The sequence below is a fragment of the Oncorhynchus tshawytscha genome, linkage group LG30 (assembly GCF_018296145.1).
Source record: "Oncorhynchus tshawytscha isolate Ot180627B linkage group LG30, Otsh_v2.0, whole genome shotgun sequence".
Taxonomy (NCBI): domain Eukaryota; kingdom Metazoa; phylum Chordata; class Actinopteri; order Salmoniformes; family Salmonidae; genus Oncorhynchus; species Oncorhynchus tshawytscha.
This window is the reverse complement of record NC_056458.1, coordinates 37,425,516-37,439,761: the sequence shown is the minus strand read 5'-3', so window position 1 is coordinate 37,439,761 and position 14,246 is coordinate 37,425,516.

Below are 14,246 nucleotides of genomic sequence, written 5' to 3'. Positions count from 1 at the left end.
CAGCAGTCTCGTCGCTACCACCTCTCTCCGTAATCTTTCATCAAATTCCTCCTCCAACTCCCACACAGGCTCTGGCACTCTCCGCTGCTCGACCGCCAGCTCCATGTGCCCCCCCCAAAAGAATCTAGGGGTTTCTTTGACAGCGGACTGACGACACGCTCCTCATGGCGAGTGCGATGAACCGGCACAGGACATAGCGGGCTGAGGAGGCGCACTGGAGATCTGGTGCATGGAGCCGTCACATATGGCACCGGACTGAGGACCCGCTCTCCAGCACGCTTGCGCTGCCGCATACTCCTAGCCAACTCCATTCTCCGGTATTCTTCCTCACACTGTTCCATCGACTCCCATGCGGGCTCTGGCACTCTCCTTGGGTCGACTGACAACTTCTTTTTCGCCTGCTCCATGTGCTCTTGTGCTCCATGTGTTCTCATGGGCTCTTCCCGTGGCTCAGCCGGCCACCCCTTGTACCCCCCCAAAAAAATCTTGGGGTTGTCCTTGGGCTTTCTTTGGATGCGACCCTCACCCTTCGGGAGTCGGGATGAGACAGACAGGCAGACAGGCAGCATTTCTCAGCCAGTCTAAATCATGAATCAGCATGCATCAGTTTTATGGATATATATATATATATATGTGTATAAAAAAAAAGTAAATTGGAAAGATGTCAAAAGAAGTGCAGCTAGTTTGCAGTCTTTCCAGCTTCAGTTTGAAGTCATTGTGTTAGCTTTGTTGTTGGCTAGCTCCTCTGAACAACAGTGTCCTGACAAGAGATCACATTTTCTATGCCAGGCGAAATGATGCCTCATTAGCTCATTGTTTTGAATGTATCCAAATAAATGTCACTAGAAAACAACTTAAACACATGCAAATGCAGCTACTGTTGTTATTCTGACGTGACAGTAAATTCGCTGTAGTTGGCTAACTAGCAAGCAAGGAATAAGATGGTTGCCAACCAGTATGGAAATGAAACATTTAGAACGAACAACTGGGTTGCGTCCATAGATAAAGAACAGAAAGACTGAACGACTGGGTCGCGTCTCTGGCAACCGAACCAATAGAACGAACGACCAGCTGGCTTGGGTAGCAACCCTAGATTTGTGTCGGGACTATATCTTGTCAAAGGATGAAATAGTATGAATAAATTCATCACAATAACGTTTTTAATGAAAATATGTTAATCATTATTTGAAATGTTGGTAACCCATTGTATAAAAGTGATAATGCCCTCGAAGCTGGTGTTTGGAGGATATATACAAACATTGTCTTCTCGGGCATCATCACTTAAACATACCCTTTTTTTATTTTTCAGTTAAGTTATAGTTCGAACAGTAAATGTACTCTTGGCAGTACTCACAGTTCGAGTGTGGTTCATGTCATGTCACCAGAGTTAACCAGTCATTTTTCTTCCTTCGATGAACGTGTTTGGGCCCTTGAACCCAGCCTTCTTTCTCTCTTGTCGAGCCTTCTGTATAAGTGGCAGCAGTTGCTCCCTGGCAGTCTGATCTTGCGATAGCAGAGCCTCTTGGATGCGAAGCTTCTTCTCATCTGGAAAATTTTCCAGATGATGACCATGTAGTGGCACATAGTGAAGCACATGATGACATTGTGACCTTTCCATCAGACCTTTGTTTCCCAAGTTGATGTATCACATCGATCACGTCTCTTAGCTTGTCTTTGATGCACAGAGCCACCTTTCCCAGGAAATTGATGACTGCTTCCCTAATGTCCTCTCCCTCTATCTCTCTTACCTGTTGGATTTTCAGATTCCACCTGTGAGATTACCATGGAAGTTTAGCTACATTCTCAACAGCTCATTATTTTGGGATTGCAGTTTCTTCAGCTCGTTCTCTAGAAACGTTATCTTTTCCTTGTTCTCGCTCACAACTGTGTGAAGCTGACGGACAGTCTGACAAATTGTAAATCTTCTTTGATGTTTCTTTAGTAGCCCACTCTATGATGGAAACTTTGGAGAACGTGGCGTCTTGTTTAGTAGTCAGGGTCTGGATTGCAGAGAAAAGTTCAGACATGGAAATGTCCCCTCACTTTTTTCTCCGGTCGATTTTCATTTGGGGTCTGAGGTAAAGAGGTTGCAAGGATCTCGTCCTGGTCCATCTTGTCTTTTCTCTTGCTTGAGCTCGCGGCATCTTGTGTATCCATGCCGCTTTGGCTCTTGTCGTAGCAAGTTAGCATGCCTGCCGTCTTCTGTGAGGTTTTCTGTCATGTTCTTCCCATTTAACTTGACAAAAACTAACTCTAAATTTGCCATATGTAGCTAAAACCAGTTATAGTTAGTTTCTTGCTACATTGATAGCCAATATTAGGCTGTTAACCACCTAACCCTCAAAGTTGCTTGGACAAGTGAGAAAACACTCCATCTCAAGGCGACACCATCTCGGCCTCCCTTATAGACTTGCTTTCTAATTTGAAGCTCTTTGCGCGCGTGACGCCATTGATGCTTGAGACCCTCTGTTTTCTCTCGGTCACTACCATGCATTCTAACCTGCTAGTAAAATAATGCTTTTCGTTTGATTTGGGCCTTAATGTGTCAGGATCCTTCTCCTGAACAGCATTCACTGCAGGCTTAGGGACATCCACTACAATCTCTTCTCTACTCACTTCTTGAGCTATTTTCACAGCCTCCACATAGGAGACCTGCTAGATAGCCCTGATCCTAGCTACTGCAACTTCCATCTTAGGGCACTCCGGGAAAGTGATTCCCATTACAATTACGGCAATGTGCTTCAGACTATTATTTATTCGACAAACACTTGCCACGTGTCCAAACGTTTTACAATTGTAACACTGCAGCGGTTTCTGTACATAATGTCTCACCGCATATCTCACATGCCCAAGTTTTACATAAGCCAGGAGAACCATTTAATCAAGACAGTAAAATCGATCGTCTTTCCTCCTTCTTTCCATCTATCATTCAGGTCAAGCGACGTGCGTCTACCACTCCTGGCATGTTATCCCTAAACCACACAGCCTCTATATCCAACGAGCGATGACACCTTTTAACCCGTGCCCTACTCTGAAAATCCAAGCTTTCCACATCATAAGTCGATAGCTTGTCAAGCCACACAGAGATTTCTCTTTTTGATACACGAAATCAACATCATACCGTTCCTGGTCACTCTGACCATTTCCACTTTTCCCAGTCGTCCTTCACCATCTTCGAGAAATCAAACTGTCACCCAAAAAAACATCATTGCTCATGAATCTCACTCCAACCATGAACTGCTGTTCATTTCCAACTCCAACCGTTTTTACTCCTCTTCTTTACCATCATCCACTCATTCTCACCAACTTTACTTGAGACAACAGAATCACACAATGCTTCCGCATCCACTATTGCTTCTAAACTCGCAACCCATGAAGGAAGTTTCTTCTTCGGTGGGGTTTAACTGCGGTTGGTATCCAATATGTTGCATTACCGCCCCCCAACTGGACTATAGTATAAATCCATTGTACTTTGTGCTCGAAAAAAAAATCTAAAATACATCCTTCCAACTAACCCTACACTCATTAAAAACCCACAACCCCATTCCACTACTTTGACCCTATCTTTGACCCTATATGAATGAGGTGGAAATTAGCAGACTTTTTGATCTGTAAGGTAAGTAACTTTAATGTGTCAAGCAGATTATACGTTTTCTTTGCTATTTCCAAAACGTAGCGATGTTTCAGACATGGATTTCATGTTGTAATGTTAACGAGGTACTCAAAAGTAGTTCAAAGTAATGTTTTCATTTTATTAGCAAAAACAAAACTTGTTTACACAGCAAAATTGTTGAGGAAATCAGCGATGATGAAAAGAATGTAATTTAGGCTGTAACGATCTCCAAAATGATAATCAATAGGTCATCACACCGTTGCTATAGCAATGGACTCTAATAGTTTATAGAATCCCATTGTGAAGCAGGGGGGACACTTTTTAGCTGGGGGAGATAATTTGGCATGACAGGGCACATAAGAATTGTGACATTCTAATTTGTTGTGGCAAGAGAAACATCAAGTCTGAGTATCAACAGAAGGTAGGAGAATATTTGGAGGTTGGATTAAGATTTTTTGTGAATTATATTATTTGTTATGCAACATACCCGGTATAATAATCTATGCTTTCTAAAGCATGTTGTTTTAGCTAGCTCTCCCAATCAACACCTGCGATTACTTTATGCCTCGCTGTATGTCTCTCTCAAATGTCAATATGCCTTGTTTAATTTACAATGGAGCCCCTAGTTCCACTCTTCATACCTCTGATACTTCCTTTGTCCCACCTCCCACACATGCGGTGACCTCACCCATTACAACCAGCATGTCCAGAGATACAACCTCTCTTATCATCACCCAGTGCCTGGGCTTACCTCCGCTGTACCCGCACCCCACCATACCTCTGTCTGCGCATTATGCCCTGAATATATTCTACCATGCCCAGAAATCTGCTCCTTTTATTCTTTGTCCCTAACACTCTAGGCAACCAGTTTTGATAGCCTTTAGCCGCACCCTCATCCTACTCCTCCTCTGTTCCGCGGGTGATGTGGAGTAAAACCCAGGCCCTGCATGTCCCCAGGCACCCTCATTTGTTGACTTCTGTGATCGAAAAAGCCTTGATTTCATTCATGTCAACATCAAAAGCCTCCTCCCTAAGTTTGTTTTACTCACTGCTTTTGCACACTCTGCCAACCCTGATGTCCTTGCCGTGTCTGAATCCTGGCTTAGGAAGGCCACCAAAAATGCTAAGATTTCCATACCCAACATTTTCCATCAAGATAGAACTGCCAAAGGGGGAGGAGTTGCAGTCTACTGCAGAGATAGCCTGCAAAGTAATGTCATACTTTCCAGGTCCATACCCAAACAGTTCGAACTACTAATTTTAAAATTACTCTCTCCAGAAATAAGTCTCTCACTGTTGCCGCCTGCTACCGACCCCCCCTCAGCTCCCAGCTGTGCCCTGGACACCATTTGTGAATTGATCGCCCCCCATCTAGCTTCAGAGTTTGCTCTGTTAGGTGACCTAAACTCTGATATGCTTAACACCCCGGCAGTCCTACAATCTAGGCTAGATGCCCTCAATCTCACACAAATCATCAAGGAACCCACCAGGTACAACCCTAAATCTGTAAACACGGGCACCCTCATAGACATTATCCTGACCAACTGGCCCTCCAAATACACCTCCGCTGTCTTCAATCAGGATCTCAGCGATCACTGCCTCATTGCCTGTATCTGCTACGGGTCCGCGGTCAAACGACCAACCCTCATCCCTGTCAAAAGCTCGCTAAAACACTTCTGCGAGCAGGCCTTTCTAATCGACCTGGCCCGGGTATCCTGGAAGGATATTGACCTCATCCTGTCAGTTGAGGATGCCTGGTCATTCTTTAAAAGTAACTTCCTCACCATCTTAGATAAGCATGCTCCGTTCAAAAAATGCAGAACGAAGAACAGATATAGCCCTTGGTTCACTCCAGACCTGACTGCCCTCGACCAGCACAAAAACATTCTGTGGCGGACTGCAATAGCATCGAATAGTCCCTGTGATATGCAACTGTTCAGGGAAGTCAGGAACCAGTACACGCAGTCAGTCAGGAAAGCAAAGGCCAGCTTTTTCAAGCAGAAATTTGCATCCTGTAGTTCTAACTACAAAAAGTTATGGGACACTGTAAAGTCCATGGAGAACAAGAGCATCTCCTCCCAGCTGCCCACTGCACTGAGGCTAGGTAACACGGTCACCACTGATAAATCCATGATAATCGAAAACTTCAACAAGCATTTCTCAACGGCTGGCTATGCCTTCCTCCTGGCTACTCCAACCTCGGCCAACAGCTCCCCCCCCCCGCAGCTACTCGCCCAAGCCTCCCCAGCTTCTCCTTTACCCAAATCCAGATAGCAGATGTTCTGAAAGAGCTGCAAAACCTTGACCCATACAATCAGCTTGGCTTGACAATCTGGACCCTCTATTTCTGAAACTATCCGCCGCCATTGTCGCAACCCCTATTACCAGCCTGTTCAATCTCTCTTTCGTATCGTCTGAGATCCCCAAGGAATGGAAAGCTGCCGCGGTCATCCCCCTCTTCAAAGGGGGAGACACCCTGGACCCAAAATGTTACAGACCTATATCCATCCTGCCCTGCCTATCTAAGGTCTTCGAAAGTCAAGTCAACAAACAGATCACTGACCATCTCGAATCCCACCATACCTTCTCCTCTGTGCAATCTGGTCACGGGTGCACCTCAGCCACGCTCAAGGTACTAAACGATATCATAACCGCCATCGATAAAAGACAGTACTGTGCAGCCGTCTTCATCAACCTGGCCAAAGCTTTCGACTCTGTCAATCATCATATTCTTATCGGCAGACTCAGTAACCTCGGTTTTTCTAATCACTGCCTTGCCTGGTTCACCAACTACTTTGCAGACAGAGTTCAGTGTGTCAAATTGGAGGGCCTGTTGTCCGGTCCTCTGGCAGTCTCTATGGGGGTGCCACAGGGTTCAATTCTCGGGCCGACTCTTTTCTCTGTATATATCAATGATGTTGCTCTTGCTGCGGGCGATTCCCTGATCCACCTCTACGCAGACGACACCATTCTGTATACCTCTGGCCCTTCCTTGGACACTGTGCTAATTTGTAATTCTAGGTGTTTATATGTCTATGGTTGCCTAGATTATCGTGTTTATCGTTGTCTCTGATTGGGGACCATATTTAGGTAGCCATATTCCTTGGGTAGTTTGTGGGTTCTTATTCTATGTTTAGTTGCCTGTTCTGCACGTCGCATATTAGCGACACGGTTTGTTCAGTGTTCTTTCTTTAATTAAAGAAGGATGTACGCTTACCACGCTGCGCCTTGGTCTCCTCCATATGACTACTGTGACAATACATTTGTTTTGCATGTTATTTTGGCATTAATACGTGTCAAATACCAGTTTGCGAACAATGTAAAAAAAAAAATCTGAGTAAATAAAGCCACATATTTTGCTTTCTTAAGGCAGCTCCAAAATGCAGGTGTTTCAGCCTAGCACAATGCTTTCTGTGGTGGCTGGGGTTGGTAATGTTTTCTAGTTGCACCGTGATTGGCTCAGTGTTCTGTCATTAAAGGGGATGCTACGTCACCACAAAATCTACGGGTAGAGCTTGAAAAATCAAGCCCCTTGGGTGCTGCCATAGAGTTACATTAGAAATGCCCATCAAAGAAGGCTCAAGGTCATTGGCCACAGATAAAATGACGTCATATCACGTTATATCTACAGCAGCTTTGATTGGACTGGTCATGTCAACATCATACTTCCAAAATCTTAGCTAGCAAGCTAGCAGTCACCATCATGAATTAAGTCAACAATCTACTGGTAAATCCTTTTCAATCCTTGTCATATGAAGAGAAATTATAGATAAAATGTATCGGTGCTCATCTGCCATTGGACATAAACATTACACAACAAGTTGGAAATTGTAAATTCAACAATGAGTGGTTTGGAAGGAATCAGTGGCTAATTGCAATCACTAGCCTACTATTCAGTGAAGTTGGTATGTGGTCCAAGTCTGAGTTTAAGGGGCTCTTTAACAAGCTTAAAATGATAAACATTCAATGATGGCCGTGCTTTCAATCCAGCATGACTTCTGACATGCTCAATCAATCAATCAATCAATCAAATGTATTTATTAAGCCCTTTTTACATCAGCCGATGGCACAAAGTGCTGTACAGCAAGCAATGCAGTTGTAGAATCACGGTGGCTAGGAAAAACTCCCTAGAAAGGCCAAAACTTAGGAAGAAACCTCGAGAGGAACCAGGCTCTGAGGGGTGGCCAGTCCTCTTCTGGCTGTGCCGGGTGGAGATTATAACAGAACATGGCCAAGATGTTCAAATGTTCTTAAATGACCAGCATGGTCAAATAATAATAATCACAGGCAGAACAGTTGGAACTGGAGCAGCAGCACGGCCAGGTGGACTGGGGACAGCAAGGAGTCATCATGTCAGGTAGTCCTGAGGCATGGTCCTAGGGTTCAGGTCCTCCGAGAGAGAGAAAAAAAGAGAGAAAGAGAGAATTAGAGAGAGCATACTTAAATTCACACAGGACACCGGATAGGACAGGAGAAGTACTCCGGATATAACAAACTGACCCTAGCCCCCCGACACATAAACTACTGCAGCATAAATACTGGAGGCTGAGACAGAAGGGGTCAGGAGACACTGTGGCCCCATCCAATGACACCCCCGGACAGGGCCAAACAGGAAGGATATAACCCCACCCACTTTGCCAAAGCACAGCCCCCACACCACTAGAGGGATATCTTCAACCACCAACCTACCATCCTGAGACAAGGCAGAGTATAGCCCACAAAGATCTCCGCCACGGCACAACCCAAGGGGTGGCGTCAACCCAGACAGGAAGATCACATCAGTGACTCAACCCACTCAAGTGACGCACCCCTCGTAGGGACGGTATGAAAGAGCCCTAGTAAGCCAGTGACTCAGCCCCTGTAATAGGGTTAGAGGCAGAGAATCCCAGTGGAAAGAGGGGAACCGGCCAGGCAGAGACAGCAAGGGCGGTTCGTTGCTCCAGAGCCTCTCCGTTCACCTTCACACTCCTGGGCCGGACTACACTCAATCATATGACCCACTGAAGAGATGAGTCTTCAGTAAAGACTTAAAGGTTGAGACCGAGTTTGCGTCTCTCACATGGATAGGCAGACCGTTCCATAAAAATGGAGCTCTATAGGAGAAAGCCCTGCCTCCAGCTGTTTGCTTAGAAATTCTAGGGACAATTAGGAGGCCTGCGTCTTGTGACCGTAGTGTACGTGTAGGTATGTACGGCAGGACCAAATCAGAGAGATAGGTAGGGGCAAGCCCATGTAATGCTTTGTAGGTTAGCAGTAAAACCTTGAAATCAGCCGTTGCCTTGACAGGAAGCCAGTGTAAGGAGGCTAGCACTGGAGTAATATGATCAAATTTTTGGGTTCTAGTCAGGATTCTAGCAGCCGTATTTAGCACTAACTGAAGTTTATTTAGTGCTTTATCCGAGTAGCCGGAAAGTAGAGCATTTCAGTAGTCTAACCTAGAAGTGACAAAAGCATGGATTAATTTTTCTGCATCATTTTTGGACAGAAAGTTTCTGATTTTTGTAATGATACGTAGATGGAAAAAAGCTGTCCTTGAAAGTCTTGATGTGTTCTTCAAAAGAGAGATCAGGGTCCAGAGTAACGCCGAGGTCCTTCACAGTTTTATTTGAGACGACTGTACAACCATTACGATTAATTGTCAGATTCAACAGAAGATTTCTTGGGACCTAGAACAAGCATCTCTGTTTTGTCCGAGTTTAAAAGTAGAAAGTTTGCAGCCATCCACTTCCTTATGTCTGAAACACATGCTTCTAGCGAGGGCAATTTTGGGGCTTCACCATGTTTCATTGAAATGTACAGCTGTGTGTCATCCGCACAGCAGTGAAAGTTAACATTATGTTTTCGAATGACATCCCCAAGAGGTAAAATATATAGTGAAAACAATAGTGGTCCTAAAACGGAACCTTGAGGAACACCAAAATGTACAGTTGATTTGTCAGAGGACAAACCATTCACAGAGCCAAACTGATATCTTTCCGACAGATAAGATCTAAACCAGGCCAGAACTTGTCCGTGTAGACCAATTTGGGTTTCCAATCTCTCCAAAAGAATGTGGTGATCGATGGTATCAAAAAGCAGCACTAAGCTCTAGGAGCACGAGGACAGATGCAGAGCCTGGGTCTGATGCCATTAAAAGGTAATTTACCACCTTCACAAGTGCAGTCTCAGTGCTATGATGGGGTCTTAAACCAGACTGAAGCATTTTGTATACATTGTTTGTCTTCAGGAAGGCAGTGAGTTGCTGCACAACAGCCTTTTCTAACATTTTTGAGAGGAATGGAAGATTCGATATAGGCCAATAGTTTTTTTATATTTTCTGGGTCAAGGTTTGGCTTTTTCAAGAGAGGCTTTATTACTGCCACTTTTAGTGAGTTTGGTACACATCCGGTGTATAGAGAGCCGTTTATTATGTTCAACATAGAAGGGCCAAGCACAGGAAGCAGCTCTTTCAGTAGTTTAGTTGGACTTGGGTCCAGTATGCAGCTTGAAGGTTTAGAGGCCATGATTATTTTCATCATTGTGTCAAGAGATATAGTACTAAAACACTTGAGTGTCTCTCTTGATCCTAGGTCCTGGCAGAGTTGTGCAGAATCAGGACAACTGAGCTTTGAAGGAATGCGCAGATTTAAAGAGGAGTCCGTAATTTGCTTTCTAATAATCATGATGTTTTCCTCAAAGAAGTACATGAATTTATTACTGCTGAAGTGAAAGCCATCCTCTCTTGGGGAATGCTGCTTTTTAGTTAGCTTTGCGACAGTATCAAAAAGGAATTTCGGATTGTTCTCATTTTCCTCAATTAAGTTGGAAAAATAGGATGATCGAGCAGCAGTAAGGGCTCTTCGATACTGCACGATACTGTCTTTCCAAGCTAGTCGGAAGACTTCCAGTTTGGTGTGGCGTCATTTCCGTTCCAATTTTCTGGAAGCTTGCTTCAGAGCTTTGGGTATTTTCTGTATACCAGGGAGCTAGTTTCTTATGAGAAATGTTTTTAGATTTTAGGGGTGCAACTGCATCTAGGGTATTGTGCAAGGTTAAATTGAGTTCCTCAGTTAGGTGGTTAACTGATTTTTGTCCTCTGGCGTCCTTGGGTAGACAGAGGGAGTCTGGAAGGACATCAAGGAATCTTTGTGTTGTCTGTGAATTTATAGCACAACTTTTAATAATCACAGTGGTTGTAGAGGGTGCAACAGGTCAGCACCTCAGGAGTAAATGTCAGTTGGCATTTCATAGCCGATCATTCAGAGTAAGAGACAGCAGGTGTGGTAGAGAGAGAGTCCTAAGCAGCAGGTTCGGGAAAGGTAGCACGTCCAGTGAACGTGTCAGGGTTCCATAGCCGCAGGCAGAACAGTTGAAACTGGAGCAGCAGCATGACCAGGTGGATTGGGGACAGCAAGGAGTCATCTGGCCAGGTAGTCCTGAGGCATGGTCCTAGAGCTCAGGTCCTCCGAGAGAAGAGAGAGAAAGAGAGAGAGAAAAGGAGAGAGATAATTAGAGTGAGCATACTTAAATTCACACAGGACACCGGATAAAACATGACAAATACTCCAGATATAACAGACTGACCCTAGTCCCCCAACACATAAACTATTGCAGCATAAATACTGGAGACTGGGACAGGAGGGGTCGAGAGACACTGTGGCCCTGTCCGACGATACCGCTGGACAGGGCCAAACAGACAGGATATAACCCCACCCACTTTGTCAAAGCAAAGCCCCCACACCACTAGAGGGATATTTTCAACCACCAACCTACTAACCTGAGACAAGACCGAGTATAGCCCACAAAGACCTTCCCCCCGGCACGAACCCGAGGGTGGCGCCAACCTGGACAGGAAGATCACATCAGTGACTCAACCCACTCAACTTATGCACCCCTCCTAGGGACGGCACCGAAGAGCACCAGTAAGCCAATGACTTAGCCTCCGTAATAGGGTTAGAGGCAGAGAATCCCAGTGGACAGAGGGGAACCGGCCATGCAGAGACAGCAAGGGCGGTTCGTCGCTCCAGTGCCTTTCCGTTCACCTTCACAACCCCTGGGCCAGACTATACTCAATCATAGGAGATGAGTCTTCAATAAAGACTTCAAGGTTGAGGCCGAGTCTGCGGCTCAAAACAACTAGAAACTCGGAACTGGGAAATCTCAGACTTCAGTGAGTTCAAGACAACTGCAAGTCGGGAACACTGGCCTCTTTCTAGACCTCTGACCTGAAGATCACTGACGTCATTATGATTCAACCGAGTTCCCAGTTGTCTTGAAAGCACCATAAATCCAGAGAATGCCAGTCTTTGACGACAAAGTTTGATGACAAAATCTGCCCACGCAGGGCAGATGTGCCTCCTTCCGGTTCAAGTGAACACAGCAGAAGAAGGTGAGTCTTGTATGCTGCTGCATAAATTATGTAATGTACCAGGGAGATTTGTATACTGTAACTAAGAAAGTAATAATAAGTGTATGTTGAGTAGTAAGCTGTTTGTAACCAATGTGCCTCACCCTAATAATTTGTTCCACTTTTCCATTATTATTTAGCTTACTTTTCTGACTTGGTGGTGCACATGTAGCCTATAGACTGTTTTAGGGAAATGTAATCATGAAATATTGTAAGAGCTTTCATTGTCTGCTTATATGCCCCTTTTATTTATCCTATGGTTCTGACTTGGTATACAGGGAGAATACTGTAAGAACAGCCCATGTTCTTAATTCTGTCGCTGTACATTTCAAAAGTGCTGAGCAAATAGTTATATTGACTACGTCTGTCCTAGCTTGCTCATTAATGTCATAATCGAAATTACGGATTGCCTCTTATCCGCTCGTTGTCCCCTTATGCTATAGTTTGTACATCTCAATTGTCAGTAGAAACGACATTTGTTTAATCAAGTCAGCCATATCAGCTATATATTTTTAAAGGTAGTAAATGAGGTTGAATGAACTGTTTTGCTGCCAAACAAGACTCCGCTGATAGCCAGGTGTACAGTGCCTTGCGAAAGTATTCGGCCCCCTTGAACTTTGCGACCTTTTGCCACATTTCAGGCTTCAAACATAAAGATATAAAACTGTATTTTTTTGTGAAGAATCAACAACAAGTGGGACACAATCATGAAGTGGAACGACATTTATTGGATATTTCAAACTTTTTTAACAAATCAAAAACTGAAAAATTGGGCGTGCAAAATTATTCAGCCCCTTTACTTTCAGTGCAGCAAACTCTCTCCAGAAGTTCAGTGAGGATCTCTGAATGATCCAATGTTGACCAAAATTACTAATGATGATAAATACAATCCACCTGTGTGTAATCAAGTCTCCGTATAAATGCACCTGCACTGTGATAGTCTCAGAGGTCCGTTAAAAGCGCAGAGAGCATCATGAAGAACAAGGAACACACCAGGCAGGTCCGAGATACTGTTGTGAAGAAGTTTAAAGCCGGATTTTGATACAAAAAGATTTCCCAAGCTTTAAACATCCCAAGGAGCACTGTGCAAGCGATAATATTGAAATGGAAGGAGTATCAGACCACTGCAAATCTACCAAGACCTGGCCGTCCCTCTAAACTTTCAGCTCATACAAGGAGAAGACTGATCAGAGATGCAGCCTATGAGGCCCATGATCACTCTGGATGAACTGCAGAGATCTACAGCTGAGGTGGGAGACTCTGTCCATAGGACAACAATCAGTCGTATATTGCACAAATCTGGCCTTTATGGTAGAGTGGCAAGAAGAAAGCCATTTCTTAAAGATATCCATAAAAAGTGTTGTTTAAAGTTTGCCACAAGCCACCTGGGAGACACACCAAACATGTGGAAGAAGGTGCTCTGGTCTGATGAAACCAAAATTGAACTTTTTGGCAACAATGCAAAACGTTATGTTTGGCGTAAAAGCAACACAGCTCATCACCCTGAACACACCATCCCCACTGTCAAACATGGTGGTGGCAGCATCATGGTTTGGGCCTGCTTTTCTTCAGCAGGGACAGGGAAGATGGTTAAAATTGATGGGAAGATGGATGGAGCCAAATACAGGACCATTCTGGAAGAAAACCTGATGGAGTCTGCAAAAGACCTGAGACTGGGACGGAGATTTGTCTTCCAACAAGACAATGATCCAAACCATAAAGCAAAATCTACAATGGAATGGTTCAAAAATAAACATATCCAGGTGTTAGAATGGCCAAGCCAAAGTCCAGACCTGAATCCAATCGAGAATCTGTGGAAAGAACTGAAAACTGCTGTTCACAAATGCTCTCCATCCAACCTCACTGAGCTCGAGCTGTTTTGCAAGGAGGAATGGGAAAAAGTGTCAGTCTCTCGATGTGCAAAACTGATAGAGACATACCCCAAGCGACTTACAGCTGTAATCGCAGCAAAAGGTGGCGCTACAAAGTATTAACTTAAGGGGGCTGAATAATTTTGCACGCCCAATTTTTCAGTTTTTGATTTGTTAAAAAAGTTTGAAATATCCAATAAATGTCGTTCCACTTCATGATTGTGTCCCACTTGTTGTTGATTCTTCACAAAAAAATACAGTTTTATATCTTTATGTTTGAAGCCTGAAATGTGGCAAAAGGTCGCAAAGTTCAAGGGGGCCGAATACTTTCGCAAGGCACTGTAGCAGTGGTAAGGTGTGCGGACTGATGTTGGGA